The sequence below is a fragment of the Salvelinus fontinalis genome, chromosome 11 (assembly GCF_029448725.1).
Source record: "Salvelinus fontinalis isolate EN_2023a chromosome 11, ASM2944872v1, whole genome shotgun sequence".
In the NCBI taxonomy this organism is placed as follows: domain Eukaryota; kingdom Metazoa; phylum Chordata; class Actinopteri; order Salmoniformes; family Salmonidae; genus Salvelinus; species Salvelinus fontinalis.
Genome location: NC_074675.1, coordinates 17,966,333 through 17,994,253, shown reverse-complemented (window position 1 = coordinate 17,994,253; position 27,921 = coordinate 17,966,333). Strand labels below are relative to the sequence as shown.

The 27,921-nt window shown below is 45.4% G+C and overlaps 1 pseudogene; it reads left to right on the top strand.

Annotated features, from left to right (window-relative positions):
• The first annotated feature begins 943 nt into the window (after positions 1 to 943).
• LOC129865212 (death domain-containing protein CRADD-like) lies at positions 944 to 27,921 on the top strand (annotated as a pseudogene).

Sequence of the window (27,921 nt, the reverse complement as noted above, 5' to 3'; positions counted from 1 at the left end):
TCTTAGAAAGAATGGTACAATAAGTCCAATAAGAATGTAATGAATGACTGTAACTGTCTTGAACAACAATGGATCCTGGAGAAGACTAGCCTACCTTCATCAGGGCAGAAGGCACCTAAACTTTATTTTCATTTGGTAACATTGCATAATTAAAAAAGGATTATAAACCAACTTTGGGGAAAGTTATAGTCCTAATGAACATTCTGTAAAAGTACATCTGATATCAAATAGGGACTATTAACTAGAGAGCCCTTTAGCTAGCTAGGTTGGACATAAAAAATAATGTATTAATCAATGATGGTATCAAAGGCTTTAAAAATGTACTAGAATGTAGCTTACCGGAGACAAATCGCCAGGCGTTCAACTGGGCTGATGGACTCCCGGTAGTTGGTATCCATCCGGGCGAACTGACTTCGGTCCAGACGAAAGTAACTTCGGAATTCCTCTCCAAACATTCGAAGCTCTTGAATGAGACGGTGGAGTCTGCTTTCGGGACTTGAACCATCTCTGGACCCACGCAGACCTGCTCTTTCGGCGGGGCTGGTCCCGGCCCAACAGCGTGATCAAGACCACCTTCCTCAAAGTTGGTCTCATTGTTGAAAGAGACTATGCTGCTATCTTGACTATTTATTATTGCATTTCGCTCCAAAACTGCATTTGAGGGAAATTATATTATAGGCTCTCACAATTAATTTGTGGATGTCATCGAATAAATAATATACTTGACAAATAAATGAATAAAAAATGTAAAGAAATTCTCCAGTCAAACTGTTTTTATTATGTAATCCCACATTTTTTTTACTGGATATGTGTGCAACAAAAATTTAACATTCACATTTTGCTACTTTCTGTCAAGTAAGTCTGCGCATACAATTTGATATTCACTACACGGAACGCATTACAACTGCCTCTGCAACGCAATGCTGCAAGGCAAACGCAGCGTTCCATTGGAAATGAATGTAATTCTGGTGTATCGAAACGCAATGACACAGTCGGTGTGTTCGAAGCGTAACGTTAGCAGCAAACCAAACATCACATGAAGGCGACCTAGCTGGCTAGCTAACGTAAAATGGCTAACGTTAGCCAATAAATATTATTGGATATGGCGGGTTAGTTTAACGAAATAAATGTTTATAGACATTAGGTACGACTAGTTAGTTATTTCACAACAACTATGGACCCGAGGCACAAAGAAATACTCAGGAAACACCGGCTGGACCTGTCCAACCAAATTTTAATTGATGACACCATAGTTCAATTCCTGTACCAGGAGAACATTAGAGAGTCAGGTGGACGAGATTCAGTCCCAAATAGGCAACAAGAAGAAGACGTTGAGACTGCTGGATATCCTTCCCACCCGAGGTCCGCGGGCGTTTGGTACATTTCTGAATTCCCTGGAGGAAGAGTTCACTTGGGTGAGAGACAAGTTACTCCAGGATTTGGAGCAACCCAATGTGCCTGTGCAAAGTCCAACAGGTGAGTCTGATGCCAAGTGTTTGACGTCAAACTAACGTTATAGGCTAGATTGTCAGCGGCTCTTCATTTGTACAGTAAAAAGTTCAAACCAGTGTTGGCACTTATTTTTTAGTGTAGGAACTGTTTATATTTATGTGAACTCTGCAAAACTTTAGTGCTAATATTCTATAAGACGTGCAGGAACTCGAGTAGTAGGACATGGTTGTAACCATAGAAATATAATTTCTCTAAATAATTAATAGTAATAATGAACTTTTTACTATACAAGAATAATCTAAAAGTGTATAAAATAAAACGTCAATTAGAAAAAAAATAGTAATAAGTAAACTTGATAATATAAAGAACAGAAATGTTCAAATATATAACCATATAAAGAAAGCAATAATTAGATAGGAGGAAAGGTAGGCCAGCCGATAGAGATTAGTCTTAAAGGCCTGTTTTAAATGCACCAACATGTTGACCATCCCTGAGATTGTCAGGAAGGGAGTTTCAAAGGCGTAGTGCGTGGGTGGAAAAGTCCCTTAATTCCCATAATTCTATGGTTCTAACATTTGTTGGCAGTTTTATGCCTATTGCCCTGCAATATATCTGCACAATAACTGCAATATGTCTGCATAGTACGCAAAAAAATGTGGCTTTCCTTCTTTGCACATACATTCCATAACAATACCATTCTGGTTTGGTGTCAACATGGCATCCATCCGAAATTCTAACTCTTAAAAACATAGAAATCCATTGTAGTCTGAGAAACTATACAAAATAGCTTTGAAATTGAATGTCGCTCCAAATCTCATTTTTATCCGTCACATGCTTTGTAAACAGTGTCACAGACTAACTAGGGCTGTGACACTAATTGAATACAATGACTGTTTTAAATAGGCTGTAACGGCAGTCTAAGTCGTCCTCCTCCTCAGACGAGGAGAGGCGAGAAGGATCTGAGGACCAATGTGCAGCGTGGTAATTTTCCATGATTTAATTAACACAAAACAAGACACTATACAAAATTACAAAACAAACTAACCGTCACAGTCCTAGCTGGTGCAGACAAAACACAAAGACAGGAAACAACCACCCACAATCCCCAACACAAAACAAGCCACCTATATATGATTCTCAATCAGGGACAACGATTGACAGCTGCCTCTGATTGAGAACAATATTAGGCTGGACACAGAAACAGACGAACTAGACACACAACATAGAATTCCCACCCAGCTCACGTCCTGACCAACACTAAACAAGCAAAACACATTAGAACTCTGGTCAGGACGTTACAGTACCCCCCTCCTGAGGTGCGGACTCCAAACGCACCCCTAAAACACAAGGGGGGGGTCTGGGTGGGCATCTGTCCGCGGTGGCGGCTCCGGCGCAGGACGAGGCCACCACTCCACCACTGTCTTTGTCCCCCTCCTTAGCGTCCTTTGAGTGGCGACCCTCGCCCACGACCTTGGCCTAAGAATCCTCCCCAAGGCCCCCACATGATTTAGGAGGTAGCTCAGGACAGAGAGGTAGCTCAGGACAGAGAGGTAGCTCAGGACAGAGGGGCAACTCCGGACAGAGGGGCGGCTCATGACTGTAGGTCGGCTCATGACTGGGGGGCGGCTCATGACTGGGGGGCGGCTCATGACTGGGGGGCGGCTCATGACTGGGGGGCGGCTCCTGACTGGCTGGCGGCTCCTGACTGGCTGGCGGCTCCTGACTGGCTGGCGGCTCCTGACTGGCTGGCGGCTCCTGACTGGCTGGCGGCTCCTGACTGGCTGGCGGCTCCTGACTGGCTGGCGGCTCCTGACTGGCTGGCGGCTCTGGCGGCTCCTGACTGGCTGGCGGCTCCTGACTGACGGACGGCTATGGCGGCTCCTGACTGACGGACGGCTCTAATGGCTCGGGACAGACGGACGGCTCAGACGGCGCTGGGCAGACGGACGGCTCAGACGGCGCTGGGCAGACGGACGGCTCAGACGGCGCTGGGCAGACGGACGGCTCAGACGGCGCTGGGCAGACGGACGGCTCAGACGGCGCTGGGCAGACGGACGGCTCAGACGGCGCTAGGCAGACGAGCAGTGCAGGCAGCTCAGACTGCGCTGGGCAGACGAGCAGTGCCGGCGGCGTTGGGCAGGCAGTACAGACGGTGCTGGGCAGACGAGCAGTACAGGCGGCGTTGGGCAGACGGTGCGACTCTGACCTGCTGAGGCGCACAGTAGGCCTGGTGCGTGGTGCCGGAACTGGTGGTACCGGACTGGAGACACACACCTTAAGGCTAGTGCGGGGAGCAGGAACAGGGCACGCTGGACTCTCAAAGCGCACTATAGGCCTGGTGCGTGGTACCGGCACTGGTGGTACCGGGCTGAGGGCACGCACCTCAGGGCGAGTGCGGGGAGAAGGAACAGTGCGTACAGGGCTCTGGAGACGCACAGGAGGCTTGATGCGTGGTGCCGGAACTGGAGGTACTGAGCTGGAGACACGCACCACAGGGAAAGTGCGTGGAGGAGGAACAGAGTTCTGGAGACGCACTGGAAGCCTGGTGCGTGGTGTAGGCACTGGTGGTACTGGGCTGGGGCGGGAAGGTGGCGCCGGATATACCGGACCGTGCAGGCGTACTGGCTCCCTTGAGCACCGAGCCTGCCCAACCTTACCTGGTTGAATGCTCCCCGTAGCCCGTCCAGTGCGGTGAGTTGGAATAACCCGCACTGGGCTGTGTTGGCGAACCGGGGACACCATGCGTAAGGTTGGTGCCATGTACACCGGCCTGAGGAGACGTACTGGAGGCCAGATATGTTGAGCCGGCTTCATGGCACTTGGCTCAATGCTCAATCTAGCCCGGCCAGTGTGGGGAGGTGGAATAACCCGCACCGGGCTATGCACACGTACAGGAGACACCGTGCGCTCTTCCGCATAACATGGTGTCTGCCCGTACTCCCGCTCTCCACGGTAAGCATGGGAAGTGGGCGCAGGTTTCCTACCTACCTTCGCAACACTACCCTTTAGCCTCCCCCCCCAAGAAATGTTTGGGGTTTCTTCACGGGCTTCCAACCACGCTTCCGTGCTGCCTCCTCATATCACCGCTCCTGGGCTTTAGCTGCCTCCATCTCTTCCAGAGAGCGGCGATATTCTCCAATGTGAGCCCAGTGTCCTTTACCCTCCAGAATTTCCTCCCATGTCCAGGATTCCTGTGTAGTGGGCCGCTGCTGCTCGTACTCACGCTGCTTGGTCCGAGTTTGGTGGGTGGTTCCGACGGCAGTCTAAGTCGTCCTCCTCCTCAGACGAGGAGAGGCGAGAAGGATCTGAGGACCAATGTGCAGCGTGGTAATTTTCCATGATTTAATTAACACAAAACAAGACACTATACAAAATGACAAAACAAACTAGCCGTCACAGTCCTAGCTGGTGCAGACAAAACACAAAGACAGGAAACAACTACCCACAATCACCAACACAAAACAAGCCACCTATATATGATTCTCAATCAGGGACAACGATTGACAGCTGCCTCTGACTGAGAACAATATTAGGCTGGACACAGAAACAGACGAACTAGACACACAACATAGAATTCCCACCCAGCTCACGTCCTGACCAACACTAAACAAGCAAAACACATAAGAACTCTGGTCAGGACGTTACAGTACCCCCCTCCTGAGGTGCGGACTCCAAACGCACCCCTAAAACACAAGGGGGGGGGGTCTGGGTGGGCATCTGTCCGCGGTGGCGGCTCCGGCGCAGGACGAGGCCACCACTCCACCACTGTCTTTGTCCCCCTCCTTAGCGTCCTTTGAGTGGCGACCCTCGCCCACGACCTTGGCCTAAGAATCCTCCCCAAGGCCCCCACATGATTTAGGAGGTAGCTCAGGACAGAGAGGTAGCTCAGGACAGAGGGGCAACTCCGGACAGAGGGGCGGCTCATGACTGTAGGTCGGCTCATGACTGTAGGGCGGCTCATGACTGGGGGGCGGCTCATGACTGGGGGGCGGCTCATGACTGGGGGGCGGCTCCTGACTGGCTGGCGGCTCCTGACTGGCTGGCGGCTCCTGACTGGCTGGCGGCTCCTGACTGGCTGGCGGCTCCTGACTGGCTGGCGGCTCCTGACTGGCTGGCGGCTCCTGACTGGCTGGCGGCTCTGGCGGCTCCTGACTGGCTGGCGGCTCCTGACTGACGGACGGCTATGGCGGCTCCTGACTGACGGACGGCTCTAATGGCTCGGGACAGACGGACGGCTCAGACGGCGCTGGGCAGACGGACGGCTCAGACGGCGCTGGGCAGACGGACGGCTCAGACGGCGCTGGGCAGACGGACGGCTCAGACGGCGCTGTGCAGACGGACGGCTCAGACGGCGCTGGGCAGACGGACGGCTCAGACGGCGCTGGGCAGACGGATGGCTCAGACGGCTCAGACGGCGCTAGGCAGACGAGCAGTGCAGGCAGCTCAGACTGCGCTGGGCAGACGAGCAGTGCCGGCGGCGTTGGGCAGGCAGGCAGTACAGACGGTGCTGGGCAGACGAGCAGTACAGGCGGCGTTGGGCAGACGGTGCGACTCTGACCTGCTGAGGCGCACAGTAGGCCTGGTGCGTGGTGCCGGAACTGGTGGTACCGGACTGGAGACACACACCTTAAGGCTAGTGCGGGGAGCAGGAACAGGGCACGCTGGACTCTCAAAGCGCACTATAGGCCTGGTGCGTGGTACCGGCACTGGTGGTACCGGGCTGAGGGCACGCACCTCAGGGCGAGTGCGGGGAGAAGGAACAGTGCGTACAGGGCTCTGGAGACGCACAGGAGGCTTGATGCGTGGTGCCGGAACTGGAGGTACTGAGCTGGAGACACGCACCACAGGGAAAGTGCGTGGAGGAGGAACAGAGTTCTGGAGACGCACTGGAAGCCTGGTGCGTGGTGTAGGCACTGGTTGTACTGGGCTGGGGCGGGAAGGTGGCGCCGGATATACCGGACCGTGCAGGCGTACTGGCTCCCTTGAGCACCGAGCCTGCCCAACCTTACCTGGTTGAATGCTCCCCGTAGCCCGTCCAGTGCGGTGAGTTGGAATAACCCGCACTGGGCTGTGTTGGCGAACCGGGGACACCATGCGTAAGGTTGGTGCCATGTACACCGGCCTGAGGAGACGTACTGGAGGCCAGATATGTTGAGCCGGCTTCATGGCACTTGGCTCAATGCTCAATCTAGCCCGGCCAGTGTGGGGAGGTGGAATAACCCGCACCGGGCTATGCACACGTACAGGAGACACCGTGCGCTCTTCCGCATAACATGGTGTCTGCCCGTACTCCCGCTCTCCACGGTAAGCATGGGAAGTGGGCGCAGGTTTCCTACCTACCTTCGCAACACTACCCTTTAGCCTCCCCCCCCAAGAAATGTTTGGGGTTTCTTCACGGGCTTCCAACCACGCTTCCATGCTGCCTCCTCATATCACCGCTCCTGGGCTTTAGCTGCCTCCATCTCTTCCAGAGAGCGGCGATATTCTCCAATGTGAGCCCAGTGTCCTTTACCCTCCAGAATTTCCTCCCATGTCCAGGATTCCTGTGTAGTGGGCCGCTGCTGCTCGTACTCACGCTGCTTGGTCCGAGTTTGGTGGGTGGTTCCGACGGCAGTCTAAGTCGTCCTCCTCCTCAGACGAGGAGAGGCGAGAAGGATCTGAGGACCAATGTGCAGCGTGGTAATTTTCCATGATTTAATTAACACAAAACAAGACACTATACAAAATGACAAAACAAACTAGCCGTCACAGTCCTAGCTGGTGCAGACAAAACACAAAGACAGGAAACAACTACCCACAATCACCAACACAAAACAAGCCACCTATATATGATTCTCAATCAGGGACAACGATTGACAGCTGCCTCTGATTGAGAACAATATTAGGCTGGACACAGAAACAGACGAACTAGACACACAACATAGAATTCCCACCCAGCTCACGTCCTGACCAACACTAAACAAGCAAAACACATAAGAACTCTGGTCAGGACGTTACATAGGCCCACATTCATTTTAGGATAAACCCCCAAAAAAATTTATTAATTTTATTTTCATGTAGATACATTTGAACTAATAGCAGTTTTCACTGATAATTATGAGCAATTATTTAGCTAAGTTACTCTTTAAACTTTCTACATCTCCTCTTTCCAACAGTGCTTTGATGCTCCAGCAGTTAATCTGTTAGATGTGCAGGGGGGTGTAGAGCGCAATAGGCTATGGCACTATTTTATACAATGCACATTTTCATTGCTTGCTAGTAAGTAAATAAATTGGTATTCTTTAAAAAAATGTTGGATTCGTCTGAAGTCGACAAGGTTGTTCTGGGTCTGAGGCCTATAATGCGCTCATGTTGTGTCAAATGGACAATGCGCCAATTCTCTCCAACCTGGCATGGTATAATTTGATACGGAATCTTTTCTTAATTTATAGACTAATCAACGCTGATCAGGCCCGGGCCTGGCCGAATTTCCGCCCTCCTACAAAGTAGAATAGTCGCCTAGGCAATACAGTGTCGGGCCCCCAATGCACTTTTATGAATGCCATTTTGGTAGCCTACTGTTTGTAAAACAGGCGATTTACTGTTAAATCCCTATCATTTGGTTACCTTCATTTCTGTTTATGCATGTATTAATTCATCATTTAGCGTTATCATTCTCGGAGTGGAAGCATTGTTTGTATAGTTCACGACCTGCTACGCTTGTGAGAACCCTGTTTGGGTTTATTTCATAACATCAGTTACGTGCTCGACGTGAGCAATGAGCATATGTCTGGTTTCTCAGTCCTCTTAATTTTGATGGAGCGTGTGCGCCTGAGCATGTATAGAAGAAGTACCTGGCCTGCAAATGTAGGAAGGTGCCCATTGTCTTAACTCACCACCACTAAAAAGTTGGGCTTTTCAGTCTTTAAAAACATAAAAAAAGGTATTTTTACATCCATTCAAATTATAATAGTTCCTCACAGTATTTGAAAAATCTTTCCAACACACTCCCCCTTGATAATCATTGTCGCTGATAAATAGGCTATGGTCGTTGATTTGATTCTATTTTAATGATGGTCAATTTCATCTTTATACTATAGCATAGCTCGTCCCCTTCATATTTTCCTTGTCAACTCATTAGCCTGCTTTCAGAAAGCCTAAGGTAGGCCTCGTTTAAAAAAAAAAGTTTTAATGAAATTAGTCATATTTGCTCTTGCGTCTGACACATGCTGTTGTCTTTGATTGACAGGTGCTTTTACAGGGGTGTGTATGTGAGAGTTGACTGATTCTCTCTATAGGCCTATTTGTCCATTCAGAAAGCTTCCTAAAGTAGCCTGTCTGGACTCTCATCTTTTTAATATAGGCCTATAGAGTGGCGCAGCGGTCTAAGGCACTGCATCTCAGTGTAATAGGCGTCACTACAGACACCCTGGTTTGAATCCTGGCTTTATCACAACTGGCCGTGATTGGGAGTCCCATAGGGCGGCGCACATTTGGCCCAGCGTCGTCTGGGTTTTGCCGGTGTAGGTGTAACGGATGTGAAATGGCAAGCTAGTTAGCGGGTACGCGCTAGTAGCGTTTCAATCAGTTACGTCACTTGCTCTGAAACCTAGATGTAGTGTTGCCCCTTGCTCTGCAAGGGCCGCGGCTTTTGTGGAGCGATGGGTAACGACGCTTCGTGGGTGTCAGTTGTTGATGTGTGCAGAGGGTCCCTGGTTCGCGCCCGGGTCGGGGCGAGGGGACGGTTTAAAGTTATACTGTTACATAGGCCGTCATTGTAAGTAAGAATTTGTTCATAACTGACTTGCCTAGTTAAATAAAGGTTACATTTAAAAATGTAAATAGGACTGTATTAAAGAAATTATATGCTGAAAAGCTGACAAGGTAGGCATATCTTTATTGTGTCAATATGAAATGTTGTTTCAATACGAAAATGTGACTTTCTCTCCAACCTGGCATTTCTCAATTTGTTTAATATTTATGCGTAATAACCTGAATCATAATAACGAAGTGTAATGGCTTGTTTCAAATAGGTTTTTATTCAGATGCATATCCATGTAAACAAGAGTACAAACTGAATTGTCATCTCCCTTTTTTAACCCCCCCCCCCCCCCATGAACTGTTATGTTGGCGACGATGTACATTGGCCTGGACAATTACCTTAACCTAAAATTCCAAGACCGTCACAGCCCTAAGACTAACAATGAAATTCGTAGGCCTACTTACAGGCTCTTTTCCAACAATGAGATGTATAAATATAACTATACTGAACAAAAATATAAACACAACATGTAAAGTGTTGTTCCAATGTTTCGTGAGCTGAAATAAAAGATCCCAAAAATGTTCCATATGCACAAAAAGCTTATTTCTCTCAAATGTTGTGCACAAATTTGTTTACAGCCCAGTTAGTGAGCATTTCTCATTTGCCAAGATAATCCATCCACCTGACAGGTGTGACATATCAAGAAGCTGAATAAACAGCACGATCATTACACCGGTGCACCTTGTGCTGGAGACAGTAAAAGGCCACTATAAAATGTGCAGTTTTGTCACACACACAATGCCACAGATGTCTCAAGTTTTGAGGGAGTGTGCAATTTGCATGCTGACTGCAGGAATCGCCACCATAGCTGTTACCAGATAATTGAATGTCCATTTCTCTACCATAAGCTGCCTCCAACATCGTTTTAGAGAATTTAGCAGTACGTCCAACCGGCCTTACAACCGCAGACCACGTGTAACCACGCCAGCCCAGGACCTCCACATCCGGCTTCTTCACCTGCTGGATCGTCTGAGACCAGCCACCCGGGCAGCTCTATTTCCGTCTGTAATAAAGCCCTTTGTGGGGAAAAACGAATTCTGATTGGGTGGGCCTATGCCCACCCATGGCTCAGCCCCTGTCCAGTCTTGGGAAATCCATCGATTGGGGCCTAATGAATTTATTTCAATTGACTAATTTCCTTATATGAATTGTAACTCAGTAAAATTGTTGAAATTGTTGCATGTTGTGTTTTATATCTTTGTTCAGTATAGTAATAAAGTGACAGATAATAAACAGAAGCAGTAGCATATGTGATGAGTCACAAAGTTAGTTAAATCTGCATTGACCTTTTTCGCACTAACTATTTAGCAGTCTTCTGTCTTGGGGGTAGAAGCTTTCAGGGTTCTTTTGGTTCCAGACTTGATGCATCGATACTGCTTTCCGTGCGATAGCAGAGAGAAGTCTATGACTTGGGTGGCTGGAGTCTTTGACCAGTTTTAGGGGATTCTGACAAAGCCTGGTATAGAGGTCCTGGGTGGCAGGGTGCTCAGCCCCAGTGATGTACTTGAGCCATACGCACTGCCTTATAGTTCCTTGCGAAAGGATGCCAAGCAGGTGCCATGCCAAGCGGTGATGTCAGTGGTGACTAGCTCTGTTTTATTAAATCGATCCTCATGTTTTTCTCTCGCATGCAACTTTTTTGTGAATAAAAAGTCAGACTCATTATAAAACCATCCTGGAGGTCACTGGCGTGCCTGTCATTATCTGAAGGCCACCAATACAACCAAAACACCATGGTTTCATTCAGTAAATTTTTTTTTTTTTTTTCGATGCCTTGTTGGAATCCCCAAGTATTCATGAATTGATCAATTCTGTTCATGAATTTATTTAAATTCCAAATTCTATTTCATGGAATTAAACTACGTGGTTTCCAGTAGCTAGCTGACATGAATGACGTTGGTATGACGTTAGTCGACTGTGTTGTAATGTCTGCAGACTACTGACCCAATCAGTAATGAGGATCAGAGGACTGAGGGCCACTACTACTTTTGTGTAGGGCTGGGCGACGTATCGAATTTATTTGAATTTATTTTAGCGCGACGTTACAATTGTATCACAAGAATCTAGGTTTTTATTTTTTGTTTGTTTTTATGAGCGTTCTGTGTCTTTTTGGTCTAGGCTCCTTCTATGCTGTGTGCACTGTGTACCTTCCCACTCTCACAGACACCAAGCCCCTCCCCCTGCCACTCACAACAAATACGAAAGATAACGAAGTCCTCTCTCACAGCAAGCAGCTTAAACTCGCTTTTTGCATTTGAGGTTTGGGCCAACATAATCGGTCATATCGACACCGAAACTCTGACATTATTTGACTGTAATAGATGACCTTTCTAATGATAGCCTTTTTATGTCTCAACTACCAAAATGTTGAACAGAGCAGACCCTACTAAAACGAGAGTATCAATGAACATGTTATGGGAAATGTATGCTCAGTTTCTGCCGCGTGTGATATTGTGGTGCCATGTACCGCTAGTAGCTTTTTAGCCACAGACTTTTATATGCTAGCTGTCTAGTGTTTTTATAAATGTGCAACGAGCAAAATACACATTTATATAAGGAATTGGCATCTCATTCTGAGAAATAAGCATATTCTTATCCAGGTAAGAGACTTGATTTCAACATCTAAACAAAGTGAACAGGCTGTGTTGTTCAAAAAGTTGGAGACGGACCAGAGGGTGTATTCATAGCAGTTCAACTGTTCTTCTACCTTGTTAGAAAGCAAATAGATTAACGTTGGCTCGACTTGGAAGTATAAAGCACGTGGGCTTGTGCTTGAGAGAGTTAGAATTTTTTATAATGCCTGCTGCAAGAAATTATTAGTGGATGTGCATGGTTCTGATAAATTTGTTACAAAAATTGTATTTTCATGAAAGCCTGAAAAAGAGTCAGGTTATAAGCAGGTTATTAGTGGGTCTTATGGTTGTGGAAGGCTTATAGTTAGCCTAGGTATACTTTCACATGCACTGAATTCATTTGAATATTCCTGACAGTTTGAAATAGTGTATTGATCTTTTAATTGTGCAACAAAGTTTATTTAAGCCAGATCATTTACAAAATCGACATATACAGTGGGGAGAACAAGTATTTGATACACTGCCGATTTTGCAGGTTTTGCAGGTCAAATACTTATGTCATGCAATAAAATGCAAATGAATTACTTAAAAATCATACAATGTGATTTTCTGGATTTTTGTTTTAGATTCCGTCTCTCACAGTTGAAGTGTACCTATAATAAAAATTACAGACCTCTACATGCTTTGTAAGTTGGAAACACTGCCGATTTTGCAGGTTATCAAATACTTGTTCTCCCCACTGTACATATACGACATGTAAAAATGGAGATGTTTTTTTGGGGCCGTATCGCCAATCTATACTCTTGTATGAATTTTTTGGACCAAACAAATTAACTTTTTCCTTGGCAGATACTAAACATTTCGACATTTCAACATGTGATGATGTAGAACACATATAGGCCTAAGCATATACAGTATAACTGGAAGCTTTAATATTTATTGTGAATGTACAGTATCCGTGCAGAAAATGGGAAATGGCGAGGGGAAAAGTCTGTTTTTAGGACTGTCTAGGTTGTGAGTGTGTCGAGTTTCTCAAAGGCCTGGTTTCACCGACAGCTGTTTTCATTCGAAGCACTGAGGTCAGGCACACACTGCATCCTCCTTTCTAGGAAAAATATTTAATCAAAGCCATTTGTCTGTTCTCTATTTCTCTCTCTCGCCCTCTTGTGCTGGATCCCCCCCACTCACTGTACAGATTGTAATAAATAGATGTGGGGGGATGGACAGTGAGGGGGAAACAAAGAGAAAAGAATCTGCTCTCAGATTTCCTAGAAGCAGCAGCGTAGGGAACTGAGTGCGAGAAGAGTGTTTCAGGTGGAGGAGAGGACGAGAGCCTTCACTTTCTAAAGGCTTTTATTCTACCTGAATGAGCACAGTGGGGAGAGTCTGGCGTTCTGAAAAGGATCATTTAGCCTGAAAAGGATTTCATGTATTCTTTTATACAGACTTCTCACTGAATCATTTGGCCTAATTCACATAAATGTATGGATGTGCTTTGTGATTTTATCCCCCGCTTCCCCCGCTCCTGTTATGATGGCAACAGATGACATTGGTGGGTTGCCTTGGATACCATGTGATGGTATTATCTGTTTTTCAATAACCCTTACCTCGTCCCTGCTTCACTCGCTACCCAGTACACACACACGGGTGTCTTAAATAAGTTTTATTGCCACCACTGTATTTGTTTGGAACATATACTGTCACTCCCTGTTCCCTCCTGCTCCTCCGCTCACGCAGAGTGACACAGAAAACATGCATCCCTCAATCAGCTCACAGGTTACCATGGTTTCTGGTCTCCACCAGTAAGGGATTCCTGTCAGCACCTGATTGGATAGATGCTGGTACAATATGTCCTCTCACCATGACTTAACATTTCGTTAGAGCTTTACCTCTTCCTGCACTGCCTGTAAAGAGCCAGTGCTGTGTAGACTATATTTTACACAGAACAGCATCTAACAGGAGGACAGGAGAATTAGACCAGCTGCCTACCAGGGTATCCGTCAGGAAACTTTGGTGCCGGACAACGTGACTTTAATTTACCGGACATCCCAGAAATTTACCGGACATCCATATGTGTTGGGTGCATAACGCATTAGGGCGTCCAGCCAAGGTGCTCAAAATCTAAATTTTGTTTATCGTAAATCATAACAGAATAGAAATTAGCGTGTAAAGTATAAACAATGTTCCTATACCAACATGATTTATTGAAAATAAAACATATGCTTTGGCATCTTCATCCCTGCTATTAATCATAAATGTATATCGTTTAAAAGAAAGAAAACATTTAGCCAAGAAGAACATGTCACCTACACAGTAATACAACACAACTTCAAAATGTGCATAATATAACTTGCGAAAGACCTGTCCTGATGGCTATTTGTACGAACATTTTAATGAATAAATACCAAAGCACAGCTGTTTTCATTTACAATCTAGGCCTCATTTAGTTTAGCCTAGACATGAGCATTTTAATTAGGCCTAATAAACAAAGTCCAGAAATTATAAAACCGGCAATCGAATTAGTTCAGACTGGTTCATTGAGTGAAATGAGGCCCACGCCATGCATTTATGAAAGCACTTGTTTCCAAAGATCAAATTATCGCTTTTTACAGTGCTTCTGGATGATGATAATAAATGTTATGATTATTATAATTTTAAATATCGTGGTAAAATACTCATGTCATGTGTGATATACACAGAGTATACAAAACATTCTCTTTCCATGACATAGACAGACCAGGAGAATCCAAGTGAAAGCTACGATCCCTTATTGATGTCACTTGTTAAATCCACTTCGAATCAGTGTAGATGAAGGGGAGACGGGTTAAAGAAGGATTTTTAAGTCTCGAGATAATTGAGACATGGATTGTGTGTGCCATTCAGAGGGTGAATGGGCAAGACAAAAGATGTATGTGCTTTTGAATGAGGTATGGAACGCCGCTGGATATTTCACGCTCAACAGTTTCCCATGTGTATCAAGAATGGTCCACCACCCAAAGTACATCCAGCCAACTTGACACATCTGTGGGAAGCAATGGAGTCAACATGGGCCAGCATCCCTGTGGAACGCCTTTGACACCTTGGTCCCTAGTGTTTGGTATACTCTGTGTACGTGGCTAAATGATAACAACTGTTTCCTAATGTCGGCAGTTGGCTGCCTAGTGATTGCAACTCTCCGATGTGAGTAGTTGGCAACGATGTTTTGTTACCAAGTGCTACTGAATAGCCTCAACTGGAGTGCACCAATTGCACATGACGCACGTCATTATTCTAGTCTATCAATACTAGAGGTCGACTGATTAATCGGAATGGCCGATTAATTAGAGCCGATTTCAAGTTTTCATAACAATCGGAAATCGGTAATTTTGGATGTCGATTTTGCCGATAGTTTTATTTTTATATATATATATATATATATATATATATATATATATATATAAATAATAAAACTAAAACTATAACTGTCATGTGCAATTGGTGCACTCCAGTTGAGGCTATTCAGTAGCACTTGGTAACACGGTGGGTTAACTATATATATATATATATATATATATATATATATATATATATTTATTATTATTTTTTTATTATTTTTTTAACTAGGCAAGTCAGTTAAGAACACATTCTTATTTTCAATGACGGCCTAGGAACGGTGGGTTAACTGACTTGTTCAGGGGCAGAACGACAGATTTTTACCTTGTCAGCTCAGGGATTCAATCTTGCAACCTTACTGTTAACTAGTCCAACGCTCTAACCACCTTCCTTACGAGGAGCCTGCCTTTTACGCGAATGCAGTAAGAAGCCAAGGTAAGTTGCTAGCTAGCATTAAACTTATCTTATAAAAAACAATCAATCAATCAATCATAATCACTAGTTATAACTACACATGGTTGAGGATATTACTAGATTATCTAGCGTGTCCTGCGTTGCATATAATCGATGCAGTGCGCATTTTGCAAAAAAGGACTGTCGTTGCTCCAAAGTGTACCTAACCATAAACATCAATGCCTTTCTTAAAATCAATACACAGAAGTATATATTTTTAAACCTGCATATTTAGCTAAAAGAAATCCAGGTTAGCAGGCAATATTAACCAGGTGAAATTGTGTCACTTCTCTTGCGTTCATTGCACGCAGAGTCAGGGTATATGCAACAGTGTGGGCCACCTGGCTCATTGCGAACTAATTTGCCAGAGTTTTACGTAATTATGACATATCATTGAAGGTTGTGCAATGTAACAGGAATATTTAGACTTATGGATGCCACCCGTTCCGTATTTCACTGAAAGAATAAACGTTTTGTTTTCGAGATGATAGTTTCTGGATTCGTCCATATTAATGACCTACGTTTCATATTTCTGTGTGTTATTATGTTTAGAATTAAGTCTATGATTTGATAGAGCAGTCTGTCTGAGCGATGGTAGGCACCAGCAGGCTCGTAAGCATTCATTCAAACAACACTTTCGTGCGCTTTGCCAGCAGCTCTGCTGTTCATGACTTCAAGCCTATCAACTCCCGAGATTAGGCTGGTGTAACCGGCTAGCTAGTTAGCGGGGTGCGCGCTAATAGCGTTTCAAACGTCACTCGCTCTGAGACTTGGAGTAGTTGTTCCCCTTGCTCTGCATGGGTAACGCTGCTTCGAGGGTGGCTGTTGTCGATGTGTTCCTGGTTCGAGCCCAGGTAGCGGCGAGGAGAGGGATGGAAGCTATACTGTTACACTGGCTAAACTGACTAAAGTGCCTATAAGAACATCCAATAGTCAAAGGTATATGAAATACAAATGGTATAGAGAGAAATAGTCCTATAATTCCTATAATAACTACCACCTAAAACTTCTTACCTGGGAATATTGAAGACTCATGTTAAAAGGAACCACCAGCTTTCATATGTTCTCATGTTCTGAGCAAGGAAGTTAAACGTTAGTTTCTTTACATGGCACAAATTGCACTTTTACTTTCTTCTCCAACACTTTGCTTTTGCATTATTTAAACCAAATTGAACATGTTTCATTATTTATTTGAGGCTAAATAGATTTTATTGATGTATTATATTAAGTTAAAATAAGTGTTCATTCAGTATTGTTGTAATTGTCATTATTACAAATAAAAAATTGGCCGATTAATCGGCATCGGCTTTTTTTGGTCCTCCAGTAATCGGTATCGGTATCTGCGTTGAAAAATCATAATCGGTCAACCTCTAATTAATACATTCCAAATCTGTACACTATACTTGACACATGGGCGGCATTTGATGATCTTGCCTAGGGCGGCAGCAGAACTGCTAGGATAGGGCCGGCCTAACACAATTTGCCTCAAATTTACTTGCATTTGTGCCAAACCTTGGCCTGCTCAAAGTGAGCTGCTGCAGTTGGTAAGTCAACACTGTCCAACTCCTTGGAGCAGCTTGCGATGTGCATCAGCCTCGTTACTTTGTCCTCTGAAGGTGCCTTCTTGAGGTAATCTTTACTCTTGTTTTGGAGAAAGAATCCCCTCTCGGCGGGTATACTGGAAACGGGGATAATCAACACATTCACAAATGTTTATCCAGTCAGGGTACACTTAGCAGAAGTCCCTTATGAGGACCTTGTGTCTTTTGCCCGAGTAAAAATAGAAGCACCTACTCTCGACACTAATTTCCAAGAAGCTTGAGGATTTATTAGCCTATTAGTATATTTGACTTTGAAGTTGGGGTAAATGGACTGGTATTTCCAACAATGAATGAAAAGCATTATTTTGCAAGGGATTTTTTGCCTTGTCCCGGACAATTTGGCCGGCAACATTATCGGCTTTTCATTTATTTATTTTTATCGGCCAAAAGCCAGCATTTACCGGCTAACGGAAACCTTGCTGCCTACCCTATCATGTACAGGAGGCTATGGCTGAAATGGGAGCAGATTTGAAGACGTTTGACTAAAATGTTTCTTCTCACACTGTTACAAAGTCACCTGTTGCCATGGTGATCAGATATGACCGTCAGTAACATTATCTAATCTAGATGGTCCTATTTAAAAAAAAAATAATATCTCCTGTGGGGTTGAAAACATGTTAATGTCATACACCGAATTATCAAGACGACAACCTACAGTGGTACAATCCTGGCCAGCAAACAGATTGTAGTGTGTTCGTACAAGGAACTTATCTATTTGGCATGTTTAGAGCTTTGTATAGTGAGAGTAAAAAAATATATTCTTGCTAAGTCGTTGTAGCTTGTTCTTAGAAGGATCTTATCTAGGCTATTTGGCACGTTTAGCCAGGGCATGATTAAGTGAGAGCTTAACTGTATTCTTCATTGCAGCTTGTTCTTAGGAGCGTATTTATTTGTCTCATGGAGGGGATAGTGTGAGTTAAAGCTGTAAACTTGGAAGGCATTGTATAGTGTGTCCTGATAAAGAGCAGTAAATTCATGCTGGGACAGGCCGAGAGGGAGAGTGCCGTGTGCTGCTGCCTTGTTTTCCATGGCCGTGCATTGCCAAGGGTTGTGCCTGCCGTCTGCTTTCCAGGAATCTTGGCAGGAGGAGTGTCTTCCCGTTTGAACGGTGAAGCATTAGAGTCAGGGGCCGGCTGCTCCGCTCAGAGGTAGCCAGGCGACCAATCGCACGGCCAGGACTAGGGCTGTGGCGGTCATGACATTTTTGTCAGACGGTTATTGTCCTGCAAAAGACTTCCTGTATCAAGTTTAATTGACCGTTAGTTAACATAAACAGGTTTAGTGTTGCCAGGCCTCCACGCATAAAAGCTGCCTTTGGTACATCTACATTTAAAAAAAAGTCTGAATCAGTTTAATATACACCACCACAATAAATCCATTATTTATTTTAGTCAGGTCTAAAGAGAAATGATGTAATGAAGAAAATGTATTTCAGGTGAACAGAATGATTTGAATAAAATAGGAAGGATATTTTGTTCATTACAGAGCGAGTGCGCATATGAAGTGGTTGTGGTGCGTAGGAGTGTTTGGCCAGTAACCGAAAGGTTGCTGGATCGAATTCCCGAGCTGACGAGGTAAAAATCTGTCGTTCTGCCCCTGAGCAAGGCAGTTGACCCACTGTTCCCTGGGCGCCGATGACGTAGATTTAAGGCAGCCCTCCCAGCCCTCCCTTCACAGCTCGATCCCGGGCTGTGTCGCAGCAGGCTGTGACCGGGAGACCCATTTGGCAGCGCACAGTTGGCCCAGCGTCATCTGGGTTAGGGGAGGGTTTTGCCGGCAAGGATGTCCTTGTCCCATCACTCACTAGCGACTCCTGTGGCGGGCTGGGTGCAGTGCACGCTGACACGGTAGCCAGTTGTACGGTGTTTCCTCTGACACGTTGGTGCGGCTGGCTTCTGGGTTATGCGAGCAGTGTGTCAAGAAGCAGTGCGGCTTGGCAGGGTCGTGTTTCGGAGGAGGCATGGCTCTCGACCTTCGCCTCTCCCGAGTCCATAGGGGAGTTGCAGCGATGGGACAAGACTGTAAGTACCAATTTTGAATATCATGAAATTGGGGAGGAAAAGGGTTAAAAATATATATATTTTATTAAAGTAACTAGCAAAAAAGTGATCATTTGAAACAGATCGTATTTGCTAGATTCAGAGTTATTTGGCAACTTTAGTTGTGAATGATACAAACCTTAAAGTCTTAGAAATCAGAGCCTCTTGCCTCAGGCTGCACAGCTGTTCTCTCAAGTGATCATATTTTCACCCATCAGACTATTGTCAATTTAATCTTGTCTTTACTAATGTCAAATGAATTTAGATTTAGAATGGCCCATTTATGAAATGGGCAGGAACAGAAACCAGGGCAGGTGAAAAAATGTCATCTGTATGCACTCAAATAGTAAATGGAGGCCCTGCGCTTTCCGGCCGGTCCATTTTGTTTGCTACATCAGTTTTATAGCAGCGCATGTGCTTAATATGAGCAGCTGAGAAATCAATATAGAACATTTATTTCACTCCACACACCAACCACTGTTTGAGGAGCATGCTCTCGCTGCCCAACGGGTGAAATTCCGCCCAAACTCTGTTTGTCATGGGCTCTCCAACCTTGTTCCTGCAGCTACCCAGTGCTTAAATCTGTTCGGGAACATAAATAGTAAGATGTTTTCGCAGAGAAACATACTTCAATGAACTGATGTGCTCAAGATGGGAATAAAGGAGAGAGGAGGAGATGGAAATGCAGGGTGGTGAGAGATTCTGTTTAGCTGAAGGTAGTGTCACTCAATGAATTATGGAAATGTCACTGACCGCAGTGCCAACAGCCCTAGCCAGGACCAGCTTAAATGTTTTATAAAAAATATAACATTCATTATTGTGGAGGCTACGTTTAAATGCGGTTGGTACAAGCATACAGTACATTGTGATGAATTGTTTTAAGAAGCTGCTTGTACAGCTAGTTTAAATGGCCGACTGTGCCCAACTGGCAAAACAGCTACACTGGCTTCCATCAAGTCATTTTAAGTCCTCAAGTTAAAAACATTTTTAAAAAGGCAGAACCAAACATTTGTGTCCTGACAAGACATCAGAGTCCCATGAGGACACGGGAAACTTTCCTGGAAAAAGCCCCTCGGAGCAAGAGGAGAAAAATCATGATTATTTTAGGCCTCCACACAGGGGTTACACACACACACACACATTACTCCCACTCACTTTGTCTCTGTCGGTCTGTTTAGCCATGAACAAGGTAGTTTGGCGAGAGTCCTGTACCTTTTTGGATTGTTTTCTTTGCCTACTCAGGGTTTGGGTTCAGGCTTTTAGTCATCGTTCATCCCTTCGTTATTACGTTGCAGTGTAAGCGCTAATAACTGAGATAAAAATGGAATCGAGCAAAAATGAATGGAACTGTTTGAACTTAGATGAATGGATCTGAATGAGTTGGTTATTAAAATATGGATACAGCATGGTGATGTTGGTTTCTTTCGGTTTTTACTATGTAGAATAAACTAGGCATCGCTACACACCCCTTACCTACCGGGACTACTGTCCAATGGCCTCATACACTTCTAAATACTCTGGTTTATTTCAGTTACATGTTAGCATGCCCTGCCCCCCTCCTCATCAGTGTGTGTGTGTGTGAGAGAGAGAAGGTAAGATTGGACGCCTGCTTTTCTCATAAAGAGGTGATTCCTAGGAAAGTATTCCGTTTCGTCAGTTTATTTTTTCTCCCACAGCTCCTTATTTGGCTACAATCTCTCTCGTGCGCTCCCTTTCTCTCGACCTAGTCTCTCTCTTTCTCTCGACCTACTCTCTCTCTTTCTCTCGACCTAGTCTCCCTTTCTCTCGACTTACTCTCTCTCTTTCTCTCGACCTAGTCTCCCTTTCTCTCGACCTAGTCTCTCTCTTTCTCTCAACCTAGTCTCTCTCTTTCTCTCGACCTAGTCTCTCTCTTTCTCTCGACCTAGTCTCTCTCTTTCTCTCGACCTAGTCTCTCTCTTTCTCTCGACCTAGTCTCTCTCTCTTTCTCTCGACCTAGTCTCTCTCTCTTTCAATCGACCTAGTCTCTCTCTTTCTCTCGACCTAGTCTCTCTCTATTTCTCTCGACCTAGTCTCTCTCTATTTCTCTCGACGTAGTCTCTCTCTCTTTCTCTCGACCTAGTCTTTCTCTATTTCTCTCGACCTAGTCTCTCCAGTGAAGGCCTATTTCTCAAAACCTCCCAGCATCTTAACTGTTAGCCTATGCGCCTTTCAGCAAATGGGTTTTCAAGGAAAAAGGATTTGTTTACTCTCACATAGCCCTGTCACTCTCTCCCCGTGTGCCCTCCCTCTGAGTTTCTGTGTGTGTGTGTGTCCTTTGTTAGCGAACAGATGAAGGCCTGGCTTGGTTGGGCCAAACCGTTCTTGGCATGCATTAGGGAACATGATATGCTTCAGAGTCCTCCTGTCTCTGTGGGGGGTTTATTTATGACACTGTGTTAAGGGTGTTTCCGGGCGTTGTTACCCAGGTTTGAGTTGCTTAGCCTAGTGTGTCAGCTGCTAGCTATCCCATAATACGTCTTGTTCAATAGTAAGAAATGTTGACCAATGGAAGATCTTTGAAAAAGAAAGTGGGCTCACACACTATCAGGTGCAATGCAATCATAAATGAATGACCAATGTCACGGGAGCGTTAGAGCGCCTACTCTCATTAACTTTGAATCAGTGACCTGCAGTGTCATGTTTGGCAGCTCTCTGTCAGCCACTCTTTTGGGAACTCGACACATGACCACCCGTGACCTTTTGGACACGGAACTCCCTCCTCCAGCTTATAGGAGTTAGACACTCACAATTACTCCCCCCCCCCATGTCTCCCAGTATTAGCTCAAACTCTATTTTCTTCCCTCAGTATGTTGGATTCCCATAGCGGATGATGGCGTGGATGAAATCCTAATTGTCCCTCTGAGCTGCTTGCCCATATCATTTCAATAGGGGAGGGGGGGGGGGGGGGGGGGGGGGGCGTTTGTGTTGGCCTCATCGCGCCTCAGTGAGTTCTCAACTGTCCATTAATTGGATGACAACCATTAGTTCGCCAGACGTGTCACGGGCCTGGCCCTGTGTGTGTGTTTACACGCGCTGGGATGCGTGTGTGTGGGTTGGGGGAGGGGGTCTGATTAATAAAATGAACACAATGCTTATCATTTATGTTTTCCTTTAGTGTAATACACATGATTTCCAGTGTTTTATTTGGGACACTCATTTGTGTACTAGTTGATGGTCACTAGACTTGATACTGAATGTTATGGATTGTTCATATCTGAGAGTGATTGACGCCAGACTGGCGGTACAAGGACCGAGGACACTGATTCTTATTATATTCTGGGACAGTGTGATTCTGTAGCAGCTGATGTTGTGACTTCCTACAAGCCTCTCAGCTGTTTTTTTACAGAACATTGGTGCTGTGAGACGAGACTATAATGGCCTGCTTCTCTGCTTCTGTGCTGGAGGTATCTCCCTGTTGCAACTTGGATTAAACCACATTGATTTACTTTATGTTACTTCTTTTATTCACCTGGAAAATCCCTTTTACCTGTGTGTGTGTGTACATGCGTACTCTGTGATGAGTTGGGCAGGGTTATGAAATCCTCTTGTATGGGGGTTCGGAGTGCAGTGACACAGGCTGGCACAGTGATCTCTTTTGTCTGAGGGGTCAAGAGAGCAAATGGCACTATCAGCCCCGTGGAGGGAGAGGAATGAGAGTGAAAGATTACCTTAAACTAGAGAGGGAGGCACGGAGGATAGATTGAATTGTGGAAGGGAAGGAGAGCGTGATTGGGGAGTGAGGCAGAGGGACTAACGGGAGGGAGGGCATTGGGGTTATAGGCCTAAACAGGGATGAGAGCTGGGGAATAGGGTGCGGAGGAGAGACCACTGTTAGGCTATTTACACGCCATACTGCCCCCGAACTCACTGAACGTACACCTCCTTATACCGTCTCATAACAGCCCCACATCCATCTGTGTCCTTGGTTCCACCATACCTGCTGAACTGAACGTAACGTGGCTGGACCTTGACCTGCTCTATACATACAATGCATGATATACAGCTGTCCCCAAAGCATGTTTGTTTACCATGCAAACCCTGTCACCTCCATGTGTGCACCCTTTTGATACCCTCTCTAAGGACAGTTGCTCTACTACCCTCAGCCCCTTACCGGCTGTGCAAGAAGACCATCCATAGGTGACAAACAACTGGCTGTATTTTGAGGCGAGGCGACTGCGGCGCACAAGCCACATAGCCGATATCCCATTCCCTTCGGCCAGAGGGGGAGAGAGATTGGTAATGGGTATTCAAAACGGTTCTTTCCAAGCAAATATTCTTAAATCTGCATATAAAAACAATATGCACATTTTCCCAGCAGATTGACTTGTTTTGACTTGTTTCCAGCAGATAAAAGGTTGTGCGTGATGACGTAGCCCAGTGCACATAGGTTGTGCGTGATGACGTAGCCCAGTGCACATAGGTTGTGCGTGATGACATAGCCCAGTGCACATAGGTTGTGCGTGATGACATAGCCCAGTGCACATAGGTTGTGCGTGATGACGTAGCCCAGTGCACATAGGTTGTGCGTGATGACATAGCCCAGTGCACATAGGTTGTGCGTGATGACGTAGCCCAGTGCACATAGGTTGTGCGTGATGACGTAGCCCAGTGCACATAGGTTGTGCGTGATGACATAGCCCAGTGCACATAGGTTGTGCGTGATGACGTAGCCCAGTGCACATAGGTTGTGCGTGATGACATAGCCCAGTGCACATAGGTTGTGCGTGATGACGTAGCCCAGTGCACATAGGTTGTGCGTGATGACGTAGCCCAGTGCACATAGGTTGTGCGTGATGACATAGCCCAGTGCACATAGGTTGTGCGTGATGACGTAGCCCAGTGCACATAGGTTGTGCGTGATGACGTAGCCCAGTGCACATAGGTTGTGCGTGATGACGTAGCCCAGTGCACATAGGTTGTGCGTGATGACGTAGCCCAGTGCACATAGGTTGTGCGTGATGACGTAGCCCAGTGCACATAGGTTGTGCGTGATGGCATAGCCCAGTGCACATAGGTTGTGCGTGATGACATAGCTCAGTGCACATAGGTTGTGCGTGATGACATAGCCCAGTGCACATAGGTTGTGCGTGATGACGTAGCCCAGTGCACATAGGTTGTGCGTGATGACATAGCCCAGTGCACATAGGTTGTGCGTGATGACGTAACCCAGTGCACATAGGTTGTGCGTGATGACATAGCCCAGTGCACATAGGTTGTGCGTGATGACATAGCCCAGTGCACATAGGTTGTGCGTGATGACGTAACCCAGTGCACATAGGTTGTGCGTGATGACATAGCCCAGTGCACATAGGTTGTGCGTGATGACATAGCCCAGTGCACATTTTAAAAAAAATTGCGGTTAAATTCCCATATGACAAATAAAAAAAATACAAGGTAAATGGGTTTTCAACTCCAATGGATGTGGCACAATAAGCTAATGTGACCATTCTGGTTTTGGCAAGTGTGCTCTAGTCAACAGCTCTCAGATACAGTGTGGGCAGGCCAGCCTACATGATGAGATTATTTTTATTTGTTAAACGGCAGCCAAGCATCGATAATCACGTCACCAGAATAAGACCCTAGATATTTATTGGAAAGGACCATCAAGATCATCTCTGTGCACTTTCACCACCCTGTGAAGTTCATCACTTATTTCATCTGTAGCCTAATGAACTGTAGGCTTTCCTGAGTTGTAGTGGGAGGACCACAGGACATACCACGTCACTCCAAGTTTACTTCGATATGAGGGCTATTATATCAATATTTGCGTGCAAATGTGTTTCCACCGCCGTTTCTCACATAATTAATTTTAGACACAAAATGATCCCACCTTGTCTAGCGTATTTTGTTTTGTCGACATTTGGAAAGTTTACCGACATTTGCTGCATTCATCAGGCCTGTCGTGGCATTTTTTCCCCCGACATGTACTTTACTCGCATAAAAAGGTTGGATGGAAATCTGATTTGTGATAGATGGATATTGTGGAGAGAAGATTGGTGTTGAAAGAAGAGGGAGAGAGAAATGTAAAGGGGGTGGGGGAAGTGTGTAGCCTAGGTCTACAGAACTGGAGGACAATTGAAAATATACTTGAAAACCTGCCTGCTCTGCTCTCCATCTCCCCACCTCCTCTCAGGCAGAGGACGATGACCTGGTATTTGATGTGGTTTTGGTCTGACTCTATTATAAAAAGTGGTTTCCAGGAACAGTGTTCCTGGTCTGCCCACCTCTGTTATGTAACACGTTCAGATAAAAAAAGATAAAAAAACACCACAATATCTCACTATATCGCTCTGTTTTCTAGGCCTATCTCACTCTCGTTCCCTCTCTCCTAAACGGACGTCATTATCAGACAAGCTGATTTCGAAAGCATGCAGGCCTACACACACTCCTAAAAACACGCCTTTTCTCCGTCACTCAGACCCTGAAAAGTAAACAAACACGATGGCATTGTGACGTTCACTCTCTGTGGAAGTATTTTCCCTCCTCCTTTCACATCCAATAAATGGACACGGAATTACATAACGTCTAGTCTTATTTTCACAACAAATTGTTGTAGCATTACATCACAATGAATCAGCGACATGTTTTTCTTAAATGGAAATTGATACTGTCTCTCTCTCCACCCATCTCTCCCTTCACCTTTTCCTTACTCCACCTCTCCTCCTCCCATCTCTTCTCTGTGTTTCCCTCTTTTCATGCATACCCACCACCTTTCCCTCCTTCCCTTCCAAAGATGAGTGGAACATTCCAGAGGTGACGCTCCGAGCAGTCCCGTCCGACAGACAGTTGTCCCGGCTGGCATCCCGTCTCGGATCGGTGTGGGAGTCGGTTCTCCTCGACCTGGGCCTCTCCACGGAGGCGCTGTACCGTTGCCGTGCCGACCACCCTCTGAGCTTGCACGGGCAGGTGCTAGCAGGGCTGATCCAGTGGAAGCAGAGCCAGGGGAGGAGCGCTACAGTCCACAGGCTGCTCCAGAGCCTGCAGTCCACTGACGTCCACCCCTCTACCCTGGACGAGGTGTTCCAGTGAGGGGAGAGGACACTATGGATCGTGGGTGAAATCCTAAATGGATGACAGCCGTTAGCTCAGCCAGACCAGGGTTTCCGTTATTTATGCCGACATTTATGGCCAGCAACAATAGCTGGTTGGTTGAGACAAAGCCACGGTGACCTCTGACCTATCCAAGGGCGTTCCAGGCCAGGGATCAACTGTGTCTAAGACTTTCCCGGATGCTCTTCGGAACTCTGCACACTGACATCACTCCAGCCAAGCATTTTGCCTTTGACTTTTTGGTCAGTTTAGACCGAACAGGAGGAGGGATGTTGAGTAACTCTGCGGGGGAGTTGTTAGATGGGATTGTTGAATAATGGAAGATGTTTTGGCTGCGGTTGTCACAAAGCAGCATGAACAGGTTACTACAATTTTGTCTTTAGTGCCTTTGTGAGGAGTGTTGTGGCCCATACAGTATGTGAAAGGTACTGTAAAAAAAAAATGCTTACCCCCCCACCCTCATAAAATGTACTCTAACATAATACCACCATAAATAACAATTGTAGCAACCCTGAGTTTATAATTGTGGATATCGACTTTACCATTTCAGCTTGTTTTTTTTGAGACTGTTGATGCCACACAGGGCTAACAGGATAGAAGGTTGAGGGATCGCCGATCACCACGGACTAGCTCACATTCCTGCAGTCAGCAGGCCAATTGCACGCTCCCTCAAAACTTGAGACATCTGTGGCATTGTGTTGTGTGACAAAACACATTTTAGAGTGGCCTTTTATTGCCCCCAGCACAAGGTGCACCTGTGTAATGATCATGCTGTTTAATCGGCTTCTTGATATGCCACACCTGTCAGGTGGATGGATTATCTTGACCAAGGATAAAATGCTCACTAACAGGGATGTAAACAAATTAGTTCTCAAAATTTGAGATAAATAATATTGTTGTGTGTATGGAAAATGTCTGGGATTGCTTATTTTAGCTCATGAAACATGGGACAAACTTTACATGTTGCGTTTTTATATTTTTGTTTATTATATTTAGCAATCTTGGGGGTAAAAGCTGTTCAGGCCAGTGTCCTGTTGGTTCCAGACTTGGTGCATCACTACCGTTTGCCATGCGGTAGCAGAAAGTATGACAAATGTAATTTTCACTGCAGTTTACAGCCTACTCAACTGTACTCACTTGAAAACAGTAATGCAATTTCTTAATTAGATTGTGCTGTTGTAGGGTAGTCTAGGTAGGATCATGTCCTGGTCCCTAAACAAGATCAATAGGGGAGCATTTTGAGCTGCGTATCTTCAACTGTTCTTTAATGCGCAACGAAGCATCTGGCCTCCATTGCCTATCAGCTATTCCTCTATTTTGTGTATTTACATAGAAAATTGGTTCAGATTTGAATGATTTTACAGAGCCTTCGGAAAGTATTCAGACCCCTTGACTTTTTCCAAATGTTGTTACGTTACAGCCTTTTTCTAAAATTGATTAAAAAATATATATAATCCGCAGCAATATACACACAATACCCAATAATGACAAAGCGAAAACAGGTTTTGTATTTATTTTTTTGCAAATATATAAAAAAATAAACAGAAATGCCTTATTTA